Genomic DNA, 13,232 nt, shown 5'->3' on the forward strand with positions numbered 1-13,232 from the left:
AATAAATTAGGGATGATGATCACACTTTGGGGCATGGGGGGGCGTGGAGGGGAACTGGATAATTTTTTAGTGAGTCAAGCCATGTGTAAGGCATAGATCTGAAAGAAATTCTGTAAACACATTTTTACAAGCAGCATACTAAACGGACTCATTTTAGGGGAAACTTGGTTGTAAAAGATGCTGTTCTAGACGATACTTGTATCTTTCGTAACAGTGGTGGGCTGGCTGCCCACAGCTGCCAGGGAGGGCCAGAAGACTTGAGAAAATGGGGAGAAATTGGAGGGCTGAGTGGATCAAGAGCATATGACATGTGCAACTGGGCAGGGTTTGTGCCACATACGCAGTGGTGTGCTGGTAAATGCTTAACAACTAGTTCTCCAAGAAGAAAAAGAAGCCCCGATATATAGCATTTGCTGATTTCCGTGGTGTGAGTACTTTCGCCATGGCCAAATTCAAGCTACCACGTGAACTCCCTGGACATGGCTGTGGCAAGAGGTGCACACTTTTGGCCCCTGTGAGCTAGGTGTGAGCCAGGAGGAGCCAGCTCAATCACATGTATAAGATAAACAGTGGTTCTCCAGAATTTGAGAGAGAGATGGAAATGTGCACGAGGAAAAGAGACCTGGGTGAAGAACCTATTAGGTGTAAACAAGGCTTGTTATTTAGCAGGAGGGTGTCACTCATTGTTGCTCACTGGAGGCAGGACATTTCATGGGCGGAGATTTCCATGTCTTGACAGGGGGAGAGCTAGATCACTGTTAGTTCCTATTGATTGTCGGCAATGTAACTTACTGAGAACAATTACAGTCAGCGAACTTGTACTTGAGCGGCAGTACGGAACCCTTGTGCCGGGCACGGCATCTTTCTCTGCAGGACTTCCTCTTTAGGAACAGACATAGAAGCAGGTAATTCAATGACGATAGAGACATGTATGGGAGCAAGGTGAAGGGCAGTGAATGCTGACCGGGTGTCTGCATCGTGCACCAATAATCAGGACGAATTGGTGAGCTTGGAAACAAACACATCAACAGAAGACGGGTGAACTGAAAGAAAGCGTTGGTATCACAGCCGACTTCAGCAGGCTCATCACCACTCCAGCTGTTAGAAACCCCTCCGTGACATCTTATACTTCAGTGGCAAAGAGCCTGGGAGACCACCTGCTATCCCGGCACCTGCACTGACTGCTGTGTGGCCCTGGACCTGTTTCTTAACTTCTCTGAGTTTCACCATCATCCTTTGCAGACCCAGGGTGACAGAGAGGCCAGCTCCTTGCAGCACCTCTCAGTAGAACTCATGTTGTTGAGGGCAAGGAGCTTATCACCTGTCATGTGACCCCGAACCTGGGGTCTGAGCCAATGTGACCTTGAACTTGTGCTCTGCTAATAGGCAACGTGACTTCAGGTCACGCTTAACCTCCCCCGGGCTCACTAGCTTCATGTGTATTAAACAGACACAGATAGGAGCCCTCCCTTGCCTGGGGCTGTCCTGGGTGACACCTGCTCTTCTGGTGTAATTAATTACAGCGCAATAGTTGCTACCAAAGTGCCCCTATATGGTCCCTTTCAATAGTTAACATTTTTCATGTAATTACTACTTGCCAGGTGTGCTTTATAAAGGATTTCATTTAATGATTTTACTTTCATTTAATTGTTTAAGTTTATGTAGACTTGTGCTTAGAGAATGTAGGGTCACGAAACTAGTGACAGAATGAAGATTCAGGCCCGGAAGCCACTCCGTTCCTCTGAGCCACCGTGCTTCACTGTCTCAGCGCTGTTCAGTCACTCAACAAATATTTACAGTGTTCCTGTTATTCTAGTCTAGTCCTGTGGTTCAGAAGAGGTTTCCAGAAACAAGTTACAAAGCTCTGCATGTGAAGTTGGTTATTGCTAATAAGTTAAAGCATCATTAGTGAGGCCCGTGCCCACGGCACACCCAGGAGGCCTTGGTGCACGTGTGGTGTGTACCAGGCACGTCCAGACCTCAAGGAATCTTGCAGTAAATGAGCTCTGCCTTTTTAACTTGATGCTTTGGGTAGGCCAGAATAATGTGAAACATTAGCTTAAGTAAAGCACCAATTAAGTGGGTGTGTTTGGCGCAGGGCATGTTTCTGCTTGATAATCGTTCTTTATCACCTGCAGATGTGGGTCAGATTCCCAGAGATGCCCAACCCTGATGCCAAAGAGACTCAGGTAGCCCTCCTCGGGGCTTAAAGGGATAGCACAGCCTTTGCAAATGCGACTGGATTGCTCCACAATGGAGCAATCCTTGACTTTGAGATCAAGGAGGAGTAAGGGATCCTGTGGGAGGGACAGGGCGAAAGGTGGGGAGCAGGTCCAGTGGTCACCACGGCTGTTTAACGGGAGCTCCTGTGTGTCCGGCACTGTTCTAGACACCGATTTATGTGATGGTAATGCCAGGCCTCTCTGACTCCCAACTGCTGTCTTTCTCTTGAACTCCAGATTCGTTTCTGCCGCGCTGAATGGCCAGAACTACACTCCACAGCTGGCTCAACGGCTTCTTTCAAATCCCCAACTAAGGGTCCTCATCTGACTATTTCAGGGGTGGGTAAACTCCAGGCTTCCAGATCTGACTGCTCGTTCTATTAATGATGTCTGTTTCCTCTGATCAGATAGCAGGACGGGCGTTAGGGGCCGTGCACAGCTGGGCCACCAGGGCCAAGAGCTTAGATGCTCATTAGACATACAGCTGGGGCTTCAGTGCCTTTGAATCCACACTAGTGGTCTTCCCACAGCACCCGGGGCACCCGGGGACTGAGTGCAGCAATCAGAGACTCAGGAATGAAAAGAGGCAGGTGTGGGGGGAGCAAAATGGCTGGAGGCAGAGATGTGTCTGCCACTTCAGTTCACACAAACTAGTTCAGGACAAACCCACCTGCCATCGGTCAGCTGTCCATCCACACACACCACACACTCAGCTAGAACAGAGTTTTTTCCAGACAAAGGTACATGTATGTGCTTACGTTTCCCAAAGATCCTGGTACCTGCTCGACACCTGAGTTCTCCCACAACCTCTATGTTGGGGATGGGTCACTAAAGGACAAACCACCTGGTCGGGTGGCAGGGAATAGTCCGTGTTCTATGCCATCGGATCAGCTGAGCCGGTCAGACATGCAGCATCTCCGGCCACAGCCCCTAACTACTGATTCGAACTCTGCATTTGTACAATACCCACAGGTGCTCTGTGGCATGAGAGGCTCTGCTGGCTGTGAATGGAGGCCTACACTAGACCGTGTCTGCCCACTGCAGAGGCTGCAGCTCCAAGACCAACAAGGGGGAGCCCTCAGGTACTCTTGACTTCCAACACTTTATTTTGATTTTTACCCTGTTGCAATCGGTAATCGTCTTGTTGATTTATTTGCACGTTTATTGTCTGTCTCCAGAATGTAAATTTTATAGGAAACAAAGTATTGTCTTATGCAGTGTGTGGGGGGGTCCCTAGTAACCTTCCCCAGAGCCCCACACAAGGCAGGTATGCAAAAAATATTAGTAGGTTGGCTAGTTGGTTGCATGAATGAATGAACAAATGAATATGGAGAGAGGGGATAAAAAAGGAAAGGCTGATGTGTTGGCCACCCTCTTCTTGAGTTCCTTAAGGCAGCTCTTGTCAGCCTCACTCACCTGTGAAGTATTTTTCACGCAGCTGCCATTACACTGTTTCCCCGAAAATAAGACCAGGTCTTATCTTAAGGTTTGCTCCAAAAGACACATTAGGGCTTATGCTCAGGGGATGTCATGCTGAAAAATCATGCTAGGGCTTATTTTCCGGGTAGGTCTTATTTTCGGGGAAACATGGTAGTAGAAATGTGGGACGGCTCACAGAGTGATTATTAGGGGTGTAGAGTTGGCAGAGGACCCTTCAATCACCTAGTGCTGTAGTTGGCACACTTATTTTATCCGGGAAACACTTGTAAATAAAATCTGATGCAGAAACCCAACTTTGATGACATATGTAACTGGGTGTTCATTGCCCTGTGGTTCTAGCTCAGGGGACATTGTACCCAGCCCGAGGTCCCCTACCAGGTGCTCATGGTGGCAGGGGCTGCCTCCTGGGCCATGCAGGGGACTGGCCTGGGCACTGTCCCAGTCTATGGTATTTTGTTATAGAACCTGAACTAAGTCACGAGAATGATGGGCTCAGGGGTGAGTCACAAAGGGGAGGCTTATTTTTCTCTCTGGTCAAGTGTCCATTTACTGGTGTGAAATTTAGACAAACCTTTGTGTGGTATTTGGGGCTGGGGCATTTCATCACGTGTGGGACCAGACTGTGTCAATCAAAACTCAGCAACAGAGAGCCTTTAGTGCTTAAATCGTTTGCTCAAAATGTGTGACTTTTTCAGCTTTGGTTTATAGATGCAGAATCAAAATTGTTGTGAATTTTTATTGACACACAGAACAAATAACAGTCTTTGCAGTGAGGAGCTGTTCTATGGCCCTCTTCCCACTTGTAATTACTTATTGAACACCTGCGTTCCCAGCTGACAGGCTCATCTCACTCACGTTTGTTTTGCTGCTATCGCTGGCATCCCAAGCGTTCAATAAATGTTGACTGAGGGACTGAATAAACAAATCTGCACATTAGTGGCACAGGCTGGAGTTTCTAGGTTATTTAGTGCATGTTTGTCCACAAAACACCTTCCTATTAAATACCCCAGATATGCCGTGATGTGGAGACCCACCATCTTTTCTGTTTCATTTGGATTTTACATTTGCTTTGGGAACACCTTGCGAAAGGAAGTGGCAGACTATGCTGAGGTAGCTGATGGGCTATACCACATGTCACAGTGGAGAGGTGACGTGTGGACACTGGCTGTAGGACCACCGCTGGGCTGCGGTCTGTAGCTTTGCCTCCACAAGCTCTGCAACTGCCTTGTGGATGGGAAAATGGCTTTCTGGAAATCTGGTGTGGTTTTCACATTCCTCCTTTGGGAGGCATTTAAAGCTATTTCCGATACCCACACCCATCCCCCCTGCTTTTCCCAGGGACTGATTGGATTGGGCTTTTCAGTGTGCAGGGTCCTCCAGTCAAGCTCAGAGATGCTGGTACACATGAAATTAGGCAGGGATGGGAGAAATGAATGAAAAAAAAACCCAAAAGCAAGCGTGTGTCTCTTTCCTGCGTGCTCTCTGTCCAGGTAGATTTAAATTTACTACAGGTGAATTAAACTCTAGGCTTAAGCTCCACTTTACTTAGCCCACTGTCACATAGAACCCATGTGTTGGAAAATGTGTTTGGAGTTTGGGATTGAAAAGTGCCGAGAGGAAGTGGGTTTCGTCGTCTGATCTCATCAGTAAACTAAAGTAGGCATTTGCCATCTGTGAGGGCTTCCTTTTCGCACCAGGAATGTCCAGACTTTAAAGGAGAAAAGAAAAAGTGGCTAGGCCAGGACAGTGGGGCTTCAGAGCGAAGCCATGCTGCCCGCACCATCTCTCACCTATTGAAGGAAAGATGGAGATGTTCCCCGTTTCATGACTTTGTGCCTCCAGCCATTGGACTCACTGCCATTCAATGTCAATCCAGGACAGATGAGTGACTGGTCCTTCTGCCCAGCCCAGCCTGCTTGAGTCCTCAGCCCACAGACTGGTGTCCCTAGCACCTTAATAACCAGGCCAAAGGATAGTGTCTTCTCCATCCCCTGACGGTGGTCACTGTGGCGGATTCAAGATGGCTGCAAATTCTCTGCCACTCGTCCCGTTAAAGGCTGAAGTCTTTCCGCTCCTCATGGATTTGGGCTGGCCTGCCTTGCTTTGATGGATAGGATGTGACAGAAGTGATGCTGTGTCACCTCCAAGGCTTGGCCTTAATCTGCAGCTTCTGTTTGCACTTGCTTCTGCCTGGAACCCAGTGCTATGCTGCCAGAAGCTCACACACACCCTGTGGAGTGGCTGTACAGAGGGACCCTGTGGGCCTTCTGTGGACAGCCCACCTGAGCCCCCAGAGGACAGCCGGTAGGTTGCTGGCCATGGGAGTGGATGAGAGAGTGGTCCTTCCAGCCCACTTAAGGCTCCATGTGAGTGCATTCCCCAGTGACACCACCTTAGAGCACAGTAACCCCCAACAGCTGAGTGCCGTCAACCTGCCAGACTGTTGTTCAAAGCCGCTGTATTTTGGGATGGTTTGTTATGCAACAATGGATACCAGAAACCCAAAGATGGGCTTGTTCACAAGATTTTGGACGGCTGGGAATAGATTTTCCCCATTTCTTATAAAGTGCAGTGTTCAGCCAGGATATAAACTTCCACTGTAAACTGTACCTGACTGGTGAATTCTTCCATGTTAGAGTCCAATGGACGCTGGGAGACCTCACCATCCACCTTTACTTCCACAGGCAGTGGCGTCCCTGTCCTCACCGTGGCAGAGAAGACAGAGGCAAGGGAGGGAGGCACATGCCCGTCTAAGGTGCCTCAGAGTCATGACAAAGAGGTAGGCCCAGGGTAAAAGTCTCTGGTAGCTTCTCACCTGGCTTACTTGACCTCACTGGCTTTAGGCCGAGCAGAGGCCAGCCACAGTGGCCGCCTCCTGGGTCATTTGCAGAGTCACCTGGCTTGTGCTGTGGGCCTGCCTGTTGGGAGACCGACCGGAAGGATCTGCTGTGTGGAGTCTCCCTCCCCCACATCCTAACAGGGAGCGTTTCCTCTGAGCGGAACTTTTACACACAGGCCCATAGGAGGGGACCCATAAACTCGGTTTATTAACCAGCTGAAAGGGGAGTAGCTTGGGACTCAGGACCCTGATGCTAGGGAGAGTCAAACATCACCATATTTGTTTATTTTATTTTATTTAAGTTTCTGAGCGAGTGTGTATTTCTGCCTGTTTAGAGATCGGCAGCCCTGGCAAATGAAGTTTATTTATCCACCAGATATACATCATATAAACAGCTGCAAATGCCCACCCCCTCCCCGCCCCCACCCCATGCTGCTGTGGCTCTCAGCTCTGACCTGCAGGACTGCAGCTCTGCAGCTGAAAGGCCGTTGCCGCATCTGCTTGTGTGCTCTGCCCTTGGCTGGGCTTGGGGTGATGCCTGTGGGAGGGGGAGAGCCTGCCTACTGGGACCCAGCAGGGGCTGAGACCAAGTCTCCATTGCAAGTGGGGGCAGCTTCCAGAATCGTGTCTGGTGGCCTTGAATCACTCCCAGGTCTTCATTGAACAAACCGATGTTGATCTTTCCCAGGCCCTGTGCTAGACACTGAGGACACAAAGATGATTAGCCCAGCCCCTGGGAGACCCTCACTCGAAGGTGACAGCCATGAGGGGCAGTGGGGCAGGGTTCAGGGGAAACGGTGCCTTCCTTCTGTGGCATCTGTCAACCCCAAAAGAGACTGCCTGTCTCTTCCACCCCCTGGTAGTGCCAGCTGTCCCTTGTCGTCCCAGCTCTGTTCTCATCTGTGCTGAGGGAAGTGAGCTTAAGAATGTTTCTAGAAATGAGGAGAGGTCAGGATGCTACAGCGTTTGGACACCATCTCAGAGAATGACTGCCGAGCCTTCGCTCTCCACGAAACTCTGCTTGTGGCTGGGGACTGCTCTGAGTTTGCATGCGTTCTAATTTATTAAATGGGGAGGTACTGAAAAATTGGAGTGAGATTCCTAGACTGCTGATGGAGTCTGTCAAACCTTTCATCCTTTGCATTTTAAGGCAGGCCAACATAATAATAATAAATATGCAAGGGTGGTAATCAGCCAGTACCCAGAGCCTTGTATATAACACAGACCCCAAAAGAATTATGGCCCCTGGAAGGCTAACTTGGCAAGAGTGTTTGGATGTTATTATTTTTCTTTCTAGAAAGAGCAGGTCAGGTTTACAAGATAGATGATCAGACCAGGATAGGAAAGGGTGCAATTTCTTGCCTAAAATTACTCTTCTGAACCTTCCAGCCATCGAGTCAGCACCTCGTTTTATCTTTGTTTCTCCCTGGCAGTGTTCAGTTTTACACGTGCATTTTCTAAGAGGAAGGCTCTTTTGAGAGCCAGCTGAGCAGCGGGATTTCCAGGGCTGCATAGCATCTCCATTCTCCGTCTTCAATGGGCCCAACCTGCCAATGGACATAGCATCTAAGGACAGGGCAGCCTCTAGAACAGGTGGGGCTTGAAGAGTGGCCAAGATGTGAATGTGGACAGCCCCAGAGAAGGGAGAGGGCATCAGAGGAAAGGGGGAGCCTGAGCAAAGGGCTGGAGGTGGAGCTGAGCCAAGATGGGAAAGGGACAGGCAGTGAGGCAGGATGGCAGGAGGCAGGATTTCTCAAGCTCTAACCACACATGCACTACTAGCCCAGTCCATGCCCACAGGGACCCAGGCTGCCTGGGAGAGACTCATGCAATGTCAACTGCTGCTGTTGATTAAGCACCAGCCAGAGGTCAGGCCCCATGCTGCGTGCTTTTCTGGCATGACCTTGTGTTTTGGGTGGAATTATGTCCCTCCAAAATGTATGTTGAAGTCCTAACCCTGCTATCTATGAGTATGACTTTATTTGGAGATATTTGCAGATGGACTCAAGTTACAATGAGGTCTTTAGGGTGGACCCTCATTCAATATAACTGGTGTCCTTATAAGAAAAGAAAAAAATTAGATGCAGATACACAGGGAGAAGGCCATGAATGACCGAGGCAAAGATTGGAGGGATGCAGCTACAAGGGAAGGAACATCAAGCACTGTCAGCCAGCACTAGGAGCCAGGAGAAGAGAGAAAGGACTGTCCTCAGAGGGATGGCCCTGCTGGCACCTTGATTTGGGTCACCAGAACTGTGGGGCAGTACGTTCCTGTTGTTTTAAACCACCTAGCTTGTGGCGTTTGATTACAATAGCCCTAGGAAACAAATACACCTTGTTTTACCCCATAACATCATTACCCCATCTGCGGTAGGCCGAATAACACCCCCCACCCCCACCCCCACCCCCAAAGACGTCCATTCTCTAATCCCCAGAATCTGTTAAAAGGACTTTGCAGATAGAATTAAAGTTATGGACACTAAAATAGGGAGATTACTTGCGTGGACTCAATCTAATCACATAATCCCTTAAAAGCAGAGCACCTTCTTCAGCTGGAAGCAGGAGGGATGCAGCAGAGGGAGTAGTCCGAGAGATTCAGAGTGTGAGTGGGACTTGACGTGTTGTTGCTGGCTCTGAAAATGCTGGAAGGGAGCTGACAGAGGCTCTGGCTGAAGGCCAGCCAGGAAACAGGACCTGAACTCTGCAGCTACAAGGATCCAAGTTCTGCCAACAACCTGTAGGAGCCTGGAAGCAGATTCTTCCCCCAGAGTCTCTAGAAAGGAACACAGCTTTGCTGACACCTTGATTTCAGCTGAGCCCACCCAGACTTCCAAACTACAGAACTGTGACATAATAAATCTGTGTTGTTTCAAGACACTAAGTTTGTGGTATTTTGTTACAGCAGCAGTAGGAAACTAAGACACCATCTATGATACAGAAGTAGCGACTGAGGCACAGAGAGGTTAGGTAACCTTGCCCAAGTTCAGAGAGCTGCTCAGCAGAGAAGCTGGCGTGGAAACCCAGGTCTGACTGAAAGCAATGTCCGTGACTTACCTGTGTGAGCTGAAGGAATTTGTGGCAAAGGCGGATGATAGATAAAGTGACCCCAGATGTGCAGAGTGTCATGTGACATGACATAACAGGCTGGCAGATGGGTCAGAAGGGGTGGGGATCGGCGATCTCCCGGGCTGGTATATGGGTGGTACTGATAGCAGATGGCTGACACTGGTGGGGTCATGAAAAATTGCTGGAAACCCCGCAGGCTGGAGTGGAAAACCAGCTCTGAGAAGTGGAGCCAGGTAGAAGAGGAAGGGCTGGCCCTAGAAAGCAGCTAGAAAATGGACGGGGTGTGAGGGGTCCCATTTGTAACAGGAAGTTTATCTGCCTCCATTTTGGACCAAAGTCCTGTTTTGTCCATCACCTAACTCCCCACAGGGTGGTAGAGATTGGGTGAGGAAGCACAGTGGCTGAGAAGGCTGTCACCACAGGCTCGTAGGTCACACTAATCCTGGGCAGGAAATACAGGAACCAGGAAGGCCAATGAGACACCATTCCTCAGTGACGTGGTTACTGGGCTCTGAGAAATGGATGGTGGCCAGACGTCTTCTTGGGGGCAGGCTCCGGAGGCCGGGTGCCGAGTACCTGCTTATGGTGACTACAGTGTCTGGTGCCTTATATGGTTGGGGTCTCATGGAGACCGTCCACTGTGGCAAGACTGTACCCAGGGAACTGACCCTGGCCATGCACTTCACATACACACTTGACCAAACATCATGCCATCCCCAGCAGCACAGAGTCAACAGCGTGGTTACCACTTCATTCAAGAGGAAACATGGCCTCATAACAGATTATTATCATTACCACCAAACAGCCAAAAGCTCTGTCAGTACATAAACCAATCACTTCGAAATAGGCCCCGGTCTGCCATACAGTGACTCTGAAAACCAAGCCCAGGGAGAGCATGACGGTCTCCAGTCGGGCCTAGCCCTCCCTCAGATTTAATGGGGGGCTTTTCCGGTGCAGCTCCAGGTAGAAGGAAAGGCAGTTAGTCCCCCGTGACCTCTGGAAAGAAGCTCACCTCTCTTGGACTTGTGCCAACCAGCCTGTTTATGGGAACGGTTTCTACCCAGTGCAGGGTTGCATATAAAATATAGAGCACTCAGTTCAAACTGAATTTCAGATAAACAATAAATAATTTTTTAAATATAAGTATGTCCCATGCAATATTTGTTCATGCAATACTGTGGAATATTCATACTAAGGAATTGCTTCTTGTTTGTCTGAAATTCTAATTTTACTGCGTGTCCTGTATTTTTATTAGCTAACTTTGGCTTACCCAGTGGTGTTCTGAAGCGGTGTGTTGTCTTATTTGGAGGACATATGGCTAACGAATGTCTTGATTCCTGCTTTGATGCATACAGATTTTTACAAAGAAAATGAATGGGTCCATTCCTTGTCTCCAGAGGATGGGACAAAAGGATGCCTCAGTTGGAAAAAACGAAGAATCTGCTGACGGATCGTGATGAATTAACACTGGAATGAATTTCTATGTGATATTGAGAAGGCCTCTAGAAGACAGCGAGCAAATACGCTGCCCTAGACATCTTGAGCTGCTACTATTAGAGGTGAATCAAGACTATTAGAGGTGAATATTGAGCATGGTTACATCCAATATTCACAACCTATCAATTAGGACACCGAGGTTCAGAAAGGCTGAGTAACTTGCTCACGGTAACACAGCGAAGAGCACTAGCAAGACATGGGTTAGGACAGGGCTACAAAAAGGGAGGTCTGAACCCCCTACTCTGGAAATAATACCAGCTAAAACGTACGGATCATTTGCCATGGAGCCCTAGCCATCGGGGCAAGACATTCCGTCCCAGCTGTGCTTTGGGAAGCCCTAGGATTCCTGTTGCAGATATGCCTCGACACTGATCGCTCATCACCTGCACAGCTCGAGGACTTTGGGCTGAGGCCGGGAGCAGGAGGGATCGCCCCTCCTGCGGGGCGGGTCGCCCCCCTCATTCATTCCGTGGGGTCTTTCTACGCCCCGGGCACCGCCTGCCCACCCATCCACTCTGTGAGCGCGCGGGACGCCGGCGGCCACACGGGGGCGCTGGCGTCCGCCGCGCGCCTCCCCGCGCAGAGCCCAGAGAACAAAGGGAGCCCTGGGGACCTCCCTCACCTGGAGCCACCTGCTCCCTGGGCCCCGAGTCCGGGCGCCACGCCGGCATCCAGCCCCAGCGAAGGAGTTAATTTTTGCTCAACGATGCTCTTAGAAATCTGTTAAAGAAATTGCTCCCCCCTCCCACCCTTGATGGCCTTTCTTCCCAGCCTGGGGACAAAATATAAGAGCTCTGGGACTCTAAAAAGAGTTACTGGGTTTGTGGTTTTATGATGCGTCCTGCTCTGTATTCTCTGGCTCCTTCCCCGAATTTATCAGGATCCTGGCAGCATCATTTTTCTCCCCTTTGGTTTATTAAAGTGAACTTCTTTTCACGTTTGGATAAAGTAGACACCCCCCCCCGCCCCCCCCAGGAAATAGTGTGACAAACCAAATGCAGAAATCAAGAGAAAAGAGGGAAGAATGCACCGTGGAAAATCAGGTCATTGCAAAGAAAAGGAACTTCCACTGTTCAGCTGGGTCAACCTTGCCCTAAAATGGCTTTTATTCTTTAACTTCTAAATATACCTCATCGACTGGGTGCAAAGCGGCATGGAAATGTACCCAGATGCCTTAATTAAGAAACCCCCAAAGAGGCTAAGTTACAGTCACCATCAGTCAACAAGTACCTACTGAAAGCCTGTTAGACACAAAGGCAGCTCAATAAACTGCCCAGGACTGGTGAGGCTGTGTGCCAGGCTCTGGAATCCAGAGATGGGAGGAACATGCTGTGCTTTCCTGGGTGTTATAATTTAGTGGTCCCCAATGAATCCTTCTTCCCCAAAAAGTCCATTTCAGCTGGGCTTTCTTCAAGGGATTGCCACCTTGGTTCAACTCGCCTTTCTTCCTCTGGGCTGTGAGGTCCAGAGGGTTTGAAGGGGCTGCAATCCTCCTAGAGGGGAATTTAGGGTCTACAGACATTCCCATGGAGACTAGAGCTGCTTCAAGCGGGCCCCAGAATCAGGAGGTGATACCAGCACCAAATCACTTTCCTGCAGTAAACAATAATATTGTGTTTGTCCAACAAAGGCCTATCCTGGGTATCTTCAGCGCTTCCCATGCCGAGAAGTAGAGGTCCAGGCCCTACACCTTGCTGGTGGCACCAGACGTTGGAGAGTGTATGGATGGGGGGCGGGAGGCAGGAGTAGTTCCTGGACAGTCCCCTGGCTCTGATCTTGGAGGAAGGAAAGGGAAGGCAGGGGCCCTCCAGTGAAGTCTGGTACGGCATTCTGCAACAGTGACAATTTCCCGTAATACCTGAACTGCCCAATTTGGTGGCCCTAGCCACATGTGGCATTGAGCACTTGAAAGCATGTGGCTGGTGCTACTGAAACGCTGAAGTCTGTTTTATTTAACTGTAATTCATTTAACTTGAAATAATGGCATTGGATAGCAGCTGCCAGGTTGGACAGTGGCAGCAAAGCTCTAGGGCATGATGGTGGGCGTGGGTGGGGACGGAGCAGAAGGTGGCAATGGGGCATCATTGCTAATCTCTTTCTAATTTGCCCCCCATGGCTAAAACCACCTGCATGTCTTCTCTCCAGTCCGCTAGGAGGCATTGTTGTGG

The 13,232-nt window shown here is 49.5% G+C and overlaps 1 long non-coding RNA gene across 1 annotated transcript; it reads left to right on the top strand.

The window, feature by feature from the left end:
* Positions 1–1,619: 1,619 nt before the first annotated feature.
* LOC148755156 (uncharacterized) lies at positions 1,620–6,441 on the top strand. The gene is made up of 3 exons (XR_016019108.1): positions 1,620–2,561; positions 3,195–3,304; positions 6,347–6,441. It is a non-coding gene; the product is annotated as an uncharacterized LOC148755156 (long non-coding RNA).
* Positions 6,442–13,232: the final 6,791 nt, after the last annotated feature.

Source organism: Rhinolophus sinicus, chromosome 15 (genome assembly GCF_057876585.1).
Source record: "Rhinolophus sinicus isolate RSI-liver-muscle chromosome 15, RSI-T2T, whole genome shotgun sequence".
In the NCBI taxonomy this organism is placed as follows: Eukaryota; Metazoa; Chordata; class Mammalia; order Chiroptera; family Rhinolophidae; genus Rhinolophus; species Rhinolophus sinicus.